Source organism: Oncorhynchus nerka, linkage group LG27, assembly GCF_034236695.1.
Source record: "Oncorhynchus nerka isolate Pitt River linkage group LG27, Oner_Uvic_2.0, whole genome shotgun sequence".
NCBI lineage: Eukaryota > Metazoa > Chordata > Actinopteri > Salmoniformes > Salmonidae > Oncorhynchus > Oncorhynchus nerka.
The window spans coordinates 99,362,782-99,378,847 of NC_088422.1; the positions used below are offsets into that span (position 1 = coordinate 99,362,782).

Genomic DNA, 16,066 nt, shown 5'->3' on the forward strand with positions numbered 1-16,066 from the left:
AGGTCCACAGACGATGCAATCTCAACCACACTGCACACTGCCCTAACCCACCTGGACAAGAGGAATACCTATGTGAGAATGCTGTTCATCGACTACAGCTCGGCATTCAACACCATAGTATCCTCCAAGCTCGTCATCAAGCTCGAGACCCTGGGTCTCGACCCCGCCCTGTGCAACTGGGTACTGGACTTCCTGACGGGCCGCCCCAGGTGGTGAGGGTAGGCAACAACATCTCCTCCCCGCTGATCCTCAACACGGGGGCCCCACAAGGGTGCGTTCTGAGCCCTCTCCTGTACACCCTGTTCACCCACGACTGCGTGGCCACGCACGCCTCCAACTCAATCATCAAGTTTGCGGACGACACAACAGTGGTAGGCTTGATTACCAACAACGACGAGACGGCCTACAGGGAGGAGGTGAGGGCCCTCGGAGTGTGGTGTCAGGAAAATAACCTCACACTCAACGTCAACAAAACTAAGGAGATGATTGTGGACTTCAGGAAACAGCAGAGGGAACACCCCTATCCACATCGATGGAACAGTAGTGGAGAGGGTAGCAAGTTTTAAGTTCCTCGGCATACACATCACAGACAAACTGAATTGGTCCACTCACACTGACAGCGTCGTGAAGAAGGCGCAGCAGCGCCTCTTCAACCTCAGGAGGCTGAAGAAATTTGGCTTGTCACCAAAAGCACTCACAAACTTCTACAGATGCACAATCGAGAGCATCCTGGCAGGCTGTATCACCGCCTGGTACGGCAACTGCTCCGCCCTCAACCGTAAGGCTCTCCAGAGGGTAGTGAGGTCTGCACAACGCATCACCGGGGGCAAACTACCTGCCCTCCAGGACACCTACACCACCCGATGTTACAGGAAGGCCATAAAGATCATCAAGGACTTCAACCACCCGAACCACTGCCTGTTCACCCCGCTATCATCCAGAAGGCGAGGTCAGTACAGGTGCATCAAAGCTGGGACCGAGAGACTGAAAAACAGCTTCTATCTCAAGGCCATCAGACTGTTAAACAGCCACCACTAACATTGAGTGGCTGCTGCCAACACACTGTCATTGACACTGACCCAACTCCAGCCACTTTAATAATGGGAATTGATGGGAAATGTTGCAAATATATCACTAGCCACTTTAAACAATGCTACCTTATATAATGTTACTTACCCTACATTATTCATCTCATATGCATACGTATATACTGTACTCTACATCATCGACTGCATCCTTATGTAATACATGTATCACTAGCCACTTTAACTATGCCACTTTGTTTACTTTGTCTACATTCTCATCTCATATGTATATACTGTACTCGATACCATCTACTGTATGCTGCTCTGTACCATCACTCATTCATATATCCTTATGTACATATTCTTTATCCCCTTACACTGTGTATAAGACAGTAGTTTTGGAATTGTTAGTTAGATTACTTGTTGGTTATCACTGCATTGTCGGAACTAGAAGCACAAGCATTTCGCTACACTCGCATTAACATCTGCTAACCATGTGTATGTGACAAATAAAATTTGATTTGATTTAGACTCTCTTATCCAGAGACACTACAGTAGTGAGTCATTTAGCAGACTCTCTTATCCAGAGACACTACAGTAGTGAGTCATTTAACAGACTCTCTTATCCAGAGAGACTTATAGTAGTGAGTCATTTAGCAGACTCGCCTTATCCAGAGACACTACAGTAGTGAGTCATTTAGCAGACTCTCTTATCCAGAGACACTACAGTAGTGAGTCATTTAACAGACTCTCTTATCCAGAGACACTACAGTAGTGAGTCATTTAACAGACTCTCTTATCCAGAGACACTTAACAGTAGTGAGTCATTTAACAGACTCCCTTATCCAGAGACACTACAGTAGTGAGTCATTTAACAGACTCTCTTATCCAGAGACACTACAGTAGTGAGTCATTTAACAGACTCTCTTATCCAGAGACACTTAACAGTAGTGAGTCATTTAACAGACTCCCTTATCCAGAGACACTACAGTGGTGACTACATACGTTTTCATTGGTACTGATCCCCCGTGGGAATTGAACCCACAACCCTGGCATTGGAAGTGCCATGCTCTACCGACTAAGCCACATGGTACATATGTTCATTGTAGGTGGAGCAGCAGGTAAGGTAGGTGACCGTTCAGGGGGGGGATGTCCCTAGGGGGAGCAGCAGGTAAGGTAGGTGACCATTCAGGGGGATGTCCCTAGGGGAGCAGCAGGTACAGTAAGTGACCGTTCAGGGGGGGGGGATGTCCCTAGGGGGAGCAGCAGGTAAGGTAAGTGACCGTTCAGGGGGGGGGGGTCCCTAGGGGGAGCAGCAGGTAAGGTAAGTGACCGTGTGACTCCTAGTGTGGTGTGACTCCTAGTGGGGTGTGACTCCTAGTGGGGTGTGACTCCTAGTGGGGTGTGACTCCTAGTGGGGTGTCATGACGTTGCCCTCTTTGGGTACAGCGAGCACCATCCCCCTCTCTCTCTCCTACACCCAGGCTGCTGTTAGGCAGGTCATACATTCCTGGAGGAGATTCTTCCTCATGGCCAGACAGTATAGAGATAGAGTGAGTTTTCATAGAGAGAACAAAGGAATTTCTTCCACATCACAGAACTTGAGAACTGAACAATACTCATGTTCTGGAGAATGTATCAATGGTCGTTGAAGTAGCCAGCTACGAACTGGTCCGTTTGGTAGAATTTTGTGAAACTCATGAGAGACAATACAGCCACGTTACCATAACCCTGTTTATACAAGAGTCTCAGTTGTGAGGCTTGCATCTAATTGTTGTATAAAATAAATGAGTAAAGATTAAACTATTTGTGAAATTATGTAATGTGATTTACTAGTGTTTAATAAAGGAAACTCATTCATTTAGTTTAACTAAATCATAGGCCCGCCCCATGAGCACAGACATTGATCTGGTATCATGGGACGGCACCTTTCCACTCTTCCGAATATAACCCCCACCTTGGGAATTTATCTTCAGACCATGTTTCTCTCAATTACGAGAGGGCTAAAGTTTTAGTAGAGACCATCTTACCTCGATACCCGAGAGGGCTAAAATTTTAGTAGAGACCATCTTACCTCGATACCCGAGAGGGCTAAAGTTTGAGTAGAGACCAAGCTTTCCTCAATTACGAGAGGGCTACAGTTTGAGTAAAGACCAAGCTTTCCTCAATTACGAGAGGGCTAAAGTTTGAGTAGAGACCAAGCTTTCCTCAATTACGAGAGGGCTAAAGTTTGAGTAGAGACCAAGCTTTCCTCAATTACAAGAGGGCTAAAGTTTGAGTAGAGACCAAGCTTTCCTCAATTACGAGAGGGCTAAAGTTTGAGCCCATTGCTAAATTCTTAACCATACCACGCGGTTAAACTCTGAGACTATCGAACCGACAGAACAAGAACAAATCTTTGATACTAATTACTAGTCTGCAGCTAGGAATTCAGTATCATTGAACGTGAATGCCGACAACCGCCGAATCATCTATTCTATAACAACATTGCTGAATGTTACTCTGAACTATCCATTCTAACCATGGCAGACCGAGAGAGAGAGCGGACAAACTCTCCAACAGAAACAAACTTTTCAACAGAGATCCCGATGACACACTGAGCGTAAATATATATATATTGATTGCAATTATTTCCGAATGAGTGAGCGCTCATGTGCAAAGGATTAGCATTTCAATTGTTATAATTATCAACTTTGTCGTGTCTTCTCAGTCGACCCCCACTTCCCTTTTGTCCACCAAGCCGCGATACCGGTTTATCCCACTAGGGAAACTCCACTATCATTTCCTTGTAACTATCTACTGTTTGTTTCTGCATTTCTGGGATTATTTAGTTAGTAAATAAATGATTTAAGACAATTGATGTATGATTCATAGTGAAGACTGGGTTGGTGCAGATAACCAACAATTTACGACGTTTGGAATGAGACTAACGTGAGGTAAAGAATCATTCATTAATTGGAGGACTAATTGATCAGATAATAAAATATCTGAAAGTTATATTAGGAAAATTATGTAATCTGAATATTTACCTTGATGCCCCGACTTCCTAGTTAATTACAGTTACATGATTAAGTTAGTTTAATCACGCATTCTACTCACCAGTGTTCAATCATTAATGAACCAACTTGACGAGCTCAGGGCGAGGATCTCCTTCCAGAGGGACATCAGATCCTGTAACATACTCTTGTTTTTCTGAGACTTTCCTCCGACATCCAGAGGGATTATATACAACCGGCGGGTTTTTACCGATTTCTGAGTGGATAGGAAGCAGAATCTCTCTGGCTAAGAACAAAGGTGGTCGGCTCTGCTTAATGACCAACAACACATGGTGCGAAACATACAGGAACTTGCGAGATTCTGCTCCCCCGACTCGGAATACTTTGTCATCAAATGTTGCCCTGTGGACAGGGTGGTATGCTGCTGGCTATTATTATTATTATTATTATATTGTAGGCCTATGTCATATGCCAAAAACTGTGTAACTAAAGGTTAACGAGCCATGAATCAAAAAGACGATGACCCCTTCCTCTGACACACACACACGCGCAGGGCCCCATCTGCATGTTAACCTCAGTGTTGATTGGGTCGGTGTTAATGCCGCGCAGGGACCCATCTGCATGTTAACCTCAGTGTTGATTGGGTCGGTGTTAAGGCCGTGCAGGGCCCCATCTGCATGTTAACCTCAGTGTTGATTGGGTCGGTGTTAAGGCCGTGCAGGGCCCCATCTGCATGTTAACCTCAGTGTTGATTGGGTCGGTGTTAAGGCCGTGCAGGGCCCCATCTGCATGTTAACCTCAGTGTTGATTGGGTCAGTGTTAAGGCCATGCAGGGCCCCATCTGCATGTTAACCTCAGTGTTGATTGGGTCAGTGTTAAGGCCATGCAGGGCCCCATCTGCATGTTAACCTCAGTGTTGATTGGGTCGGTGTTAAGGCCGTGCACGGCCCCATCTGCATGTTAACCTCAGTGTTGATTGGGTCGGTGTTAAGGCCGTGCATGGCCCCATCTGCATGTTAACCTCAGTGTTGATTGGGTCGGTGTTAAGGCCGTGCAGCGCCCCATCTGCATGTTAATCTCAGTGTTGATTGGGTCGGTGTTAAGGTCGCGCAGGGCCCCATCTGCATGTTAACCTCAGTGTTGATTGGGTCGGTGTTAAGGCCGTGCAGGGCCCCATCTGCATGTTAACCTCAGTGTTGATTGGGTCGGTGTTAAAGCCGTGCAGGGCCCCATCTGCATGTTAACCTCAGTGTTGATTGGGTCGGTGTTAAGGCAGCGCAGGGCCCCATCTGCATGTTAACCTCAGTGTTGATTGGGTCGGTGTTAAGGCCGCTTCAGCCTGTGGTTGTCATAACCCTGAGAGACTGTAATGGCCTGGACCACTGAAGGACCTCATTAGACCACACACACACACTGAGAGGCCCAATGATTACAGGGTACGAACCCAAATCAACTCCACCGTGACCCCTGTTCCCAACAAGCACAACTCCATCCAGACATGGTGGACCGACCACAAAAACAGAGACAAATGCACAGATTAACAGGTGTCTGTATCCATGTACCACCTTTCCAGTTATTACAGACTAACAATACACCACACTGAGTCACATCACCACACCACACTGAGTCACATCAACACACCACACTGAGTCACATCACCACACCACACTGAGTCACATCAACACACCACACTGAGTCACATCACCACACCACACTGAGTCACATCACCACACCACACAGTCACACACCACCACACTGAGTCACATCACCACACCACACTGAGTCACATCAACACACCACACTGAGTCACATCACCACACCACACTGAGTCACATCACCACACCACACTGAGTCACATCAACACACCACACTGAGTCACATCACCACACCACACTGAGTCACATCAACACACCACACTGAGTCACATCACCACACCACACTGAGTCACATCAACACACCACACTGAGTCACATCAACACACCACACTGAGTCACATCAACACACCACACTGAGTCACATCACCACACCACACTGAGTCACATCAACACACCACACTGAGTCACATCAACACACCACACTGAGTCACATCAACACACCACACTGAGTCACATCAACACACCACACTGAGTCACATCAACACACCACACTGAGTCACATCAACACACCACACTGAGTCACATCAACACACCACACTGAGTCACATCAACACACCACACTGAGTCACATCAACACACCACACTGAGTCAACACACCACACTGAGTCACATCAACACACCACACAGTCACATCACACCACACTGAGTCACATCAACACACCACACTGAGTCACATCAGTCACACACCACACTGAGTCACATCAACACACCACACTGAGTCACATCAACACACCACACTGAGTCACATCAACACACCACACTGAGTCACATCAACACACCACACTGAGTCACATCAACACACCACACTGAGTCACATCAACACACCACACTGAGTCACATCAACACACCACACTGAGTCACATCACATCACACACCACACTGAGTCACATCAACACACCACACTGAGTCACATCACCACACCACACTGAGTCACATCAACACACCACACTGAGTCACATCAACACACCACACTGAGTCACATCAACACACCACACTGAGTCACATCAACACACCACACTGAGTCAACACACCACATCATCACCACACCACACTGAGTCACATCAACACACCACACTGAGTCACATCATCAACACACCACACTGAGTCACATCACCACACCACACTGAGTCACATCAACACACCACACTGAGTCACATCAACACACCACACTGAGTCACATCACCACACCACACTGAGTCACATCACCACACCACACTGAGTCACATCACCACACCACACTGAGTCACATCAACACACCACACTGAGTCACATCACCACACCACACTGAGTCACATCACCACACCACACTGAGTCACATCACCACACCACACTGAGTCACATCACCACACCACACTGAGTCACATCAACACACCACACTGAGTCACATCAACACACCACACTGAGTCACATCAACACACCACACTGAGTCACATCAACACACCACACTGAGTCACATCAACACACCACACTGAGTCACACACACCACACTGAGTCACATCAACACACCACACTGAGTCACATCAACACACCACACTGAGTCACATCACCACACCACACTGAGTCACATCAACACACCACACTGAGTCACATCAACACACCACACTGAGTCACATCAACACACCACACTGAGTCACATCAACACACCACACTGAGTCACATCAACACACCACACTGAGTCACATGAGTCACATCACACACCACACTGAGTCACATCAACACACCACACTGAGTCACATCAACACACCACACTGAGTCACATCAACACACCACACTGAGTCACATCAACACACCACACTGAGTCACATCAACACACCACACTGAGTCACATCAACACACCACACTGAGTCACATCAACACACCACACTGAGTCACATCAGTCACACACCACACTGAGTCACATCAACACACCACACTGAGTCACATCACCACACCACACTGAGTCACATCAACACACCACACTGAGTCACATCAACACACCACACTGAGTCACATCACCACACCACACTGAGTCACATCAACACACCACACTGAGTCACATCAACACACCACACTGAGTCACATCAACACACCACACTGAGTCACATCAACACACACCTGAGTCACATCACCACACCACACTGAGTCACATCACCACACCACACTGAGTCACATCAACACACCACACTGAGTCACATCACCACACCACACTGAGTCACATCACCACACCACACTGAGTCACATCAACACACCACACTGAGTCACATCAACACACCACACTGAGTCACATCAACACACCACACTGAGTCACATCAACACACCACACTGAGTCACATCAACACACCACACTGAGTCACATCAACACACCACACTGAGTCACATCAACACACCACACTGAGTCACATCACCACACCACACTGAGTCACATCAACACACCACACTGAGTCACATCAACACACCACACTGAGTCACATCAACACACCACACTGAGTCACATCAACACACCACCACTGAGTCACATCAACACACCACACTGAGTCACATCAACACACCACACTGAGTCACATCAACACACCACACTGAGTCACATCAACACACCACACTGAGTCACATCAACACACCACACTGAGTCACATCAACACACCACACTGAGTCACATCAACACACCACACTGAGTCACATCAACACACCACACTGAGTCACATCAACACACCACACTGAGTCACATCAACACACCACACTGAGTCACATCAACACACCACACTGAGTCACATCAACACACCACACTGAGTCACATCAACACACCACACTGAGTCACATCAACACACCACACTGAGTCACATCAACACACCACACTGAGTCACATCAACACACCACACTGAGTCACATCAACACACCACACTGAGTCACATCAACACACCACACTGAGTCACATCAACACACCACACTGACATCAACACACCACACTGAGTCACATCAACACACCACACTGAGTCACATCATCACCACACTGAGTCACATCAACACACCACACTGAGTCACATCAGTCACATCACCACCACTGAGTCACATCAACACACCACACTGAGTCACATCACACACCACACTGAGTCACATCAACACACCACACTGAGTCACAACACACCACACTGAGTCACATCAACACACCACACTGAGTCACATCACCACACCACACTGAGTCACATCAACACACCACACTGAGTCACATCACCACACCACACTGAGTCACATCAACACACCACACTGAGTCACATCAACACACCACACTGAGTCACATCACCACACCACACTGAGTCACATCAACACACCCCACTGAGTCACATCAACACACCACACTGAGACACGTCAACACACCACACTGAGTCACGTCAACACACCACACTGAGTCACGTCAACACACCACACTGAGTCACATCACCACACCACACTGAGTCACATCAATACACCACACTAGGAGTCACATCAACACACCCCACTAGAAGTCACATCAACACACCCCACTAGGAGTCACACCCCACTAGGAGTCACACCAACACACCCCACTAGGTGTCAAACCCACTAGAAGTCACATCAACACACCACACTGAGTCACATCAACACACCCCACTAGGAGTCACATCAACACACCCGACTAGGAGTCACATCAACACACCACACTAGAAGCCACACCCACACACCCCACTAGGAGTCACATCACCACACCACACTGAGTCACATCACCACACCACACTGAGTCACATCACCACACCACACTGAGTCACATCACCACACCACACTGAGTCACATCAACACACCACACTGAGTCACATCAACACACCACACTGAGACACGTCAACACACCACACTGAGTCACGTCAACACACCACACTGAGTCACATCACCACACCACACTGAGTCACATCAACACACCCCACTGAGTCACATCAACACACCACACTGAGTCACATCACCACACCACACTGAGTCACATCACCACACCACACTGAGTCACATCAACACACCCCACTAGGAGTCACATCAACACACCCGACTAGGAGTCACATCAACACACCACACTAGAAGCCACACCCACACACCCCACTAGGAGTCACATCACCACACCACACTGAGTCACATCACCACACCACACTGAGTCACATCACCACACCACACTGAGTCACATCACCACACCACACTGAGTCACATCAACACACCACACTGAGTCACATCAACACACCACACTGAGACACGTCAACACACCACACTGAGTCACGTCAACACACCACACTGAGTCACGTCAACCACCACACTGAGTCACATCACCACACCACACTGAGTCACATCAATACACCACACTAGGAGTCACATCAACACACCCCACTAGGAGTCACATCAACACACCCCACTAGGAGTCACACCCCACTAGGAGTCACACCAACACACCCCACTAGGTGTCAAACCCACTAGGAGTCACATCAACACACCACACTGAGTCACATCAACACACCCCACTAGGAGTCACATCAACACACCACACTAGCAGTCACATCAACAGACCACACTAGGAGTCACATCAACACACCCCACTAGGAGTCACATCAACACACCACACTAGGAGTCACACCAACACACCACACTAGAAGTCACATCAACACACGCCACTAGGAGTCACATCAACACACCCCACTAGGAGTCACATCAACACACCACACTAGCAGTCACATCAACACATCCCACTAGGAGTCACACCAACACACCCCACTAGGAGTCACATCAACACACCACACTGAGTCACATCAACACACCCCACTAGGAGTCACATCAACACACCCGACTAGGAGTCACATCAACACACCACACTAGAAGCCACACCCACACACCCCACTAGGAGTCACATCAACACACCCCACTAGGAGTCACATCAACACACCCCACTAGGAGTCACATCAACACACGCCACTAGGAGTCACATCAACACACCCCACTAGGAGTCACATCAACACACCACACTAGCAGTCACATCAACACATCCCACTAGGAGTCACACCAACACACCCCACTAGGAGTCACACCAATACACCCCACTAGGAGTCACATCAACACACCACACTAGGAGTCACATCAACACACCACACTAGGAGTCACATCAACACACCCCACTAGGAGTCACACCAATACACCCCACTAGGAGTCACATCAACACACCACACTAGGAGTCACATCAACACACCCCACTAGGAGTCACATCAACACACGCCACTAGGAGTCGCACCCCACTAGGAGTCACACCAACAGACCACACTAGGAGTCACATCAACACATCCCACTAGGAGTCACACCAACACACCACACTAGGAGTCACACCAACAAAACACACTAGGAGTCACACCAACAAAACACACTAGGAGTCACATCAACACACACCACTAGGAGTCACACCCCACTAGGAGTCACACCAACAGACCACACTAGGAGTCACATCAACACATCCCACTAGGAGTCACACCAACACACCACACTAGGAGTCACACCAACAAAACACACTAGGAGTCACACCAACAAAACACACTAGGAGTCACATCAACACACGCCACTAGGAGTCACACCAACACACCCCACTAGGAGTCACATCAACACACCACACTAGGAGCCACACCCACACACCCCACTAGGAGTCACATCAACACACCCCACTAGGAGTCACACCAACAGACCACACTAGGAGTCACATCAACACACCCGACTAGGAGTCACATCAACACACCCCACTAGGAGTCACACCAACAGACCACACTAGGAGTCACATCAACACACCCCACTAGGAGTCACATCAACACACCCCACTAGGAGTCACCTCAACACACCCCACTAGGAGTCACATCAACACATCCCACTAGGAGTCACACCAACTCACCCCACTAGGAGTCACACCCCACTAGGAGTCACATCAACACACCTCACTAGGAGTCACACCAACACACCCCACTAGGAGTCACACCAACAGACCACACTAGGAGTCACACCGACACACCACACTAGAAGTCACACCAACACACCACACTAGGAGTCACACCAACACACCCCACTAGGAGTCTCACCAACAGACCACACTAGGAGTCACACCAACACACCCCACTAGGAGTCTCACCAACAGACCACACTAGGAGTCTGATAGAGGAAATTATAGTTGAAATGATTAATTATGTATACATTATTGATTAGAACCATTTATTCTAATACTATTATGTTATGGTATGGAAGGCATGAATTCTTGGTTAGGCTGTTACTGAAAATGTAAGCAGAACGAATGAATTGTCTGTGCCTCTTGGGGGGTTTAAGGGAGGGAAATTATATAGCTTTTCAGACAAGATAAGAATGTTTGGATTATGTTCCATTAGTGGGAGTAAAGTATATCTTTTAGACAGATTGGAATGTCTGGTTTATGAGGGGAGTAGAAAGCATCTCCGGACCTAAAAAAAAACGGGGCTATCGTGGGAAACTGATGATGTCATTTTCAGTTTATAACCTGTGGAAATCTGTGTATGTAGTGAGTACTCTCTTGAAATAAACACTGTTACCTTTGGCTTTTAAGACTGGTCTCAATCTACTTCATGCATAATTAATGAACTTACAACTCATTAATGAATTAGAAATGAGTGCGAATTGGTTTTGGCAATAAAACATACAGGAATTTAGAATTCCTCTATCAATTTGGTCCTTCGAGCCGGATCTAAATACCTCTACCTGTTGTCTGGAGGTAATACGCTGAAAATCGTGCACGGACGAGTTTTTGACTCGTTTTACTAAAGACCTGACCTCTGAATTGAGGTTAAAATTGAAACAGGCCTGCGTATTGTCACGGAGGACAGGGAGGGTGACTAGATACAACGAACAGTGCTTATCCCAGTCGGCAGCAGGTAAAGTAGCTTTTATTCTCGAATTTGGGAGGGATTATTTAGGATATTTATTGATTAAAATGTTATGAAGGAGTTGAATTTGATCAATAATAGGTGCTTGAATATTCCGAACAAATAAAATGGGTTTCTACCGGGGGTATTAACCAGGATATCGATAAAAAGGAAGCAGGTCCGAAATTGACCTGAGGTAAGGTGCGCTACCATCAAATAAACTAGAGCTTAATAAAGCCTGGTCTTGCAAGCCAGAAGGTTATTAAGGAGTGATATAGTACGCATTGGAGAATTAGGACGCTTGTTCCATACAAATAGGATGGCCAATAATTCAATAAACATACCTAAATAAAGTTTTTACCTAATAGTCTATCTGTATATGGGAAGTAGTCTGACTGTGGAAAGTAGCAGATAGATATGTTAAAACAGGTGAGGATAAATTAGGCTTGGTGAGAAGGCAGGGTAATTCTAGGCGAACAGAATAATTGAACCTGTACAATGCTGAAAGAAATTAATATCAAATGATAAGTGATTAGTCTAGAGTAGTGAGATTTGAGACATTAACGTTGAAAGTCCCAAAAGGAATATCCTATGGGTGAAATGGGATGTCCGATCAAAAGTCTTCTATAGACGTGGTTCACAGGAGAGGTCAACTTAGTCTAGAGTAGTGAGATTCGAGACATTAACGTTGAAAGTCCCAAAAGGAATATCCTATGGGTGAAATGTGATGTCCAATCAAAAGTCTTCTATGGACGCGGTTCACAGGATGGAAAATACATACTGATTATTTTTAATCAAGGATTTAGAATGGGTGGGAATGCTTCAAAGAAAGCCCCGGAACTAACGGGAGACGAGCGTTACATGGAACAGAGAGACAAGAGAAACATCGATTTCGGTCTAAGATGGAAAAAAAAAAAAAAAAAAAGATTTTGATGGCCGTCTAAATGTAGAAAAGCTGGAATCCCTTATAAAACAGATACATAAGGAATGTGGTAATAATGTGAAAAAGCAGAATAAACAGGGGTTATACACAGCCGGAGTTTGGCTTTCGGAAGCAAAAAAGAGAATGGGACGCTTGAGAGGCACTACCCACCGCTCCCGCAGATAGAGAAGTTAACCAATTGGGTGGGCGTGAGGGTAACAAACTATATCTTCCTCGATTATACCAACAATGCAGAGATAATCCAGTCGACGAATTGGTGATTATAAGAATACGGCTGCTGGAGCAACCGGTGAAATTACCACCCAAGTATGTGGATCCCGCGGAAACTGAGAGAGGTATAATGGAGTTAGAGAAGGAAATAAAGTCTAGAAAAATGAATAAGGTGAGTCAAAAGAAAAATACAAGATGTTTTAATTGTAACAAAATTGGACATTTCGCCCGGGAGTGTAACACTCCACGAAAAAATCGTCAACAGGTTGTAATTTAACTGTGGGGAAGTCAGAGGCGACAATTGAGTAAAGAAAGGGAAGGTTCAGATACAAAGGGAGCGAGATTAACGAGAATTCTAACTGAGGGAAAACTTTGGGCGTTTAAATTTGGGCTATTTTCTGTTGTCTAGATGTCGGAATATAAAATTACAGGTAACTGTAAAAATGGGTATATTTGCGGAGAGTCTCAGTCAAATTCATAGCGCTGGTAGTATAGTGGCGAGCGCAACAGTCTCACCAACGGTAATCCACGGTTCGGTTCCCGGCCGAGGCGTTTAACTAAAAGTGATTTTAGATCGTAATTGACCTATTTGCATGTTTTGCCTGAAAAATACGGTCGCCAGTGTTTGCAAAAGATATAACTGAACGGATATTACGTGTTCTAGACAGAATTGAAAAAAGAAGTCATTAAAAATAATGGCGAGACAATTTCGATGTAAAACGCTATTTCGCCCAAAATGATCTGGTGGAATAATGTATTGAGATGGGAGTCGTATTCAAATAGATGTATCATAGAAGAGAGAGTTACCTAAAGTTAAATGGAGGGGATAACGGAGAGATACGATACAATTTCGGGCTATTCGGACGTTATAGCTATTTATGAATCGATTGACATATGAGAAGTTTAACACAAAAACATGGTACGTTTAAATGTTAGGGTATAGTAAGTTGAGAAGTTTGGTTGGGTTTACTCTGATGATTAGATTTTAAAACTGAACTCAATCGGAATAGGGAATATATATTTTACAAAGGCAGGCAGATTTGTGGCTATAGCCAGCAACGGAATTGCTAGACACTCAATGGGGCTATATAGTGCAACGCTTTGGACTCTAAATGAGGTAAGAATAGTTTAATCGTAAAAAGTTGTGATTGTTTTTCCGAGTATTGATTTTTGGTTAAGGTAACGCCAGTGAATTTGAACAAAAAGTAACGTATTCTAAAAATGATCTGTTTTCCATTCTCATTGGGGGGGGGGGGGAAAGTCTTATCTTAAAGGGACAGTGCACGGTAATCACAGTGGTTTGAGTGTATGACAGTGGAAAAAATATTGTGGGACGACAATTCGAAGATAGAAAAATAAGTTACATGATACATCAAGAGATTTAAAACGAACGATGTGAAGGGATCATCAGAATTATTGGGTGTCGTTGTAGGAGTAAAAGTTTGGGTTAAGGGGATTTCCCTGTTCCCAGAGACAAGGCATTTTTAAGGCGTACACTCACTAATGCTAGTCTGAGTTTGTAATTAGACAAGTGAATAACGTATTGGGAAGAGAGTTGTAATTAAAATACTAAGTCAAAGACGAGACAGGTACTTAGAGCAAAATGGATTCTAAATGATAACAAAGAGACAATTATAATTTATGCCCATCGAAAAGCTTTTATAAAATTAGCGAATTTAGAGATGTTGGTTGGGGTGGTAAATTATAATTCAGGATTTGAACAGATGTGATAAATTAGGTTTGGTTAATCGAACAATAATTATTTACAATTCATTTGAAGTCGCTACGAATTGGCAGGTTGAGCGCTTGATGATGACGTCACTAGCGAGGCACTTTTGTCACCAGGGACTGGGGATAGCGGAGCAAATCGTATGGCTGTTAGTGTGTGTATCGAGGTTTCGAGTAACTTTTCAGAAGTTGATATAAAAGTGTTTTGTTTATTTGTTTACTGGTTATGGTCAATTTTAGGGTTTGATTTAACTTAGTTGAACAGTGTGTTCTGGCGGGTTTAGGTAGAACTCTTTGTTCCGGGACGGATGGGACTTACCCAAAAATAAGTAAATTAAAGGAGCCATGAGAGAATGCGAATGCATATTTATTAAATATCGGGGATTAAATTACGGATTCCTTACACTGTGAAATGTACGACATTTGCGGCAGAGAGAAAAAGTAATGCATTGGATAATAATGTTATCGGGTTAATTGTATCTAAAGGTAGCATGTTCATTTAAGTAAACATATCCGTAGACGATGTTTAAAACTTATGATTAATGATTTGAGTCAAAGGGGAATTATCATTAGGTTTTAGTTATAGTTCACTTATTGAGTTTCTGATTCGAGGTAGCATTAGTGA

The 16,066-nt window shown here is 45.4% G+C and overlaps 1 protein-coding gene and 1 non-coding gene across 3 annotated transcripts in view; both read right to left on the reverse strand.

Annotated features, from left to right (window-relative positions):
• Window positions 1–16,066, reverse strand: part of LOC115118100 (sodium/potassium/calcium exchanger 1-like) — a 66,026-nt gene that overhangs the window by 16,218 nt on the left and 33,742 nt on the right. The gene's annotated exons all lie outside the window — the stretch shown is intronic.
• On the reverse strand, window positions 2,045–2,112 carry trnag-ucc (transfer RNA glycine (anticodon UCC)). The gene has a single exon. It is a non-coding gene; the product is annotated as a tRNA-Gly (tRNA).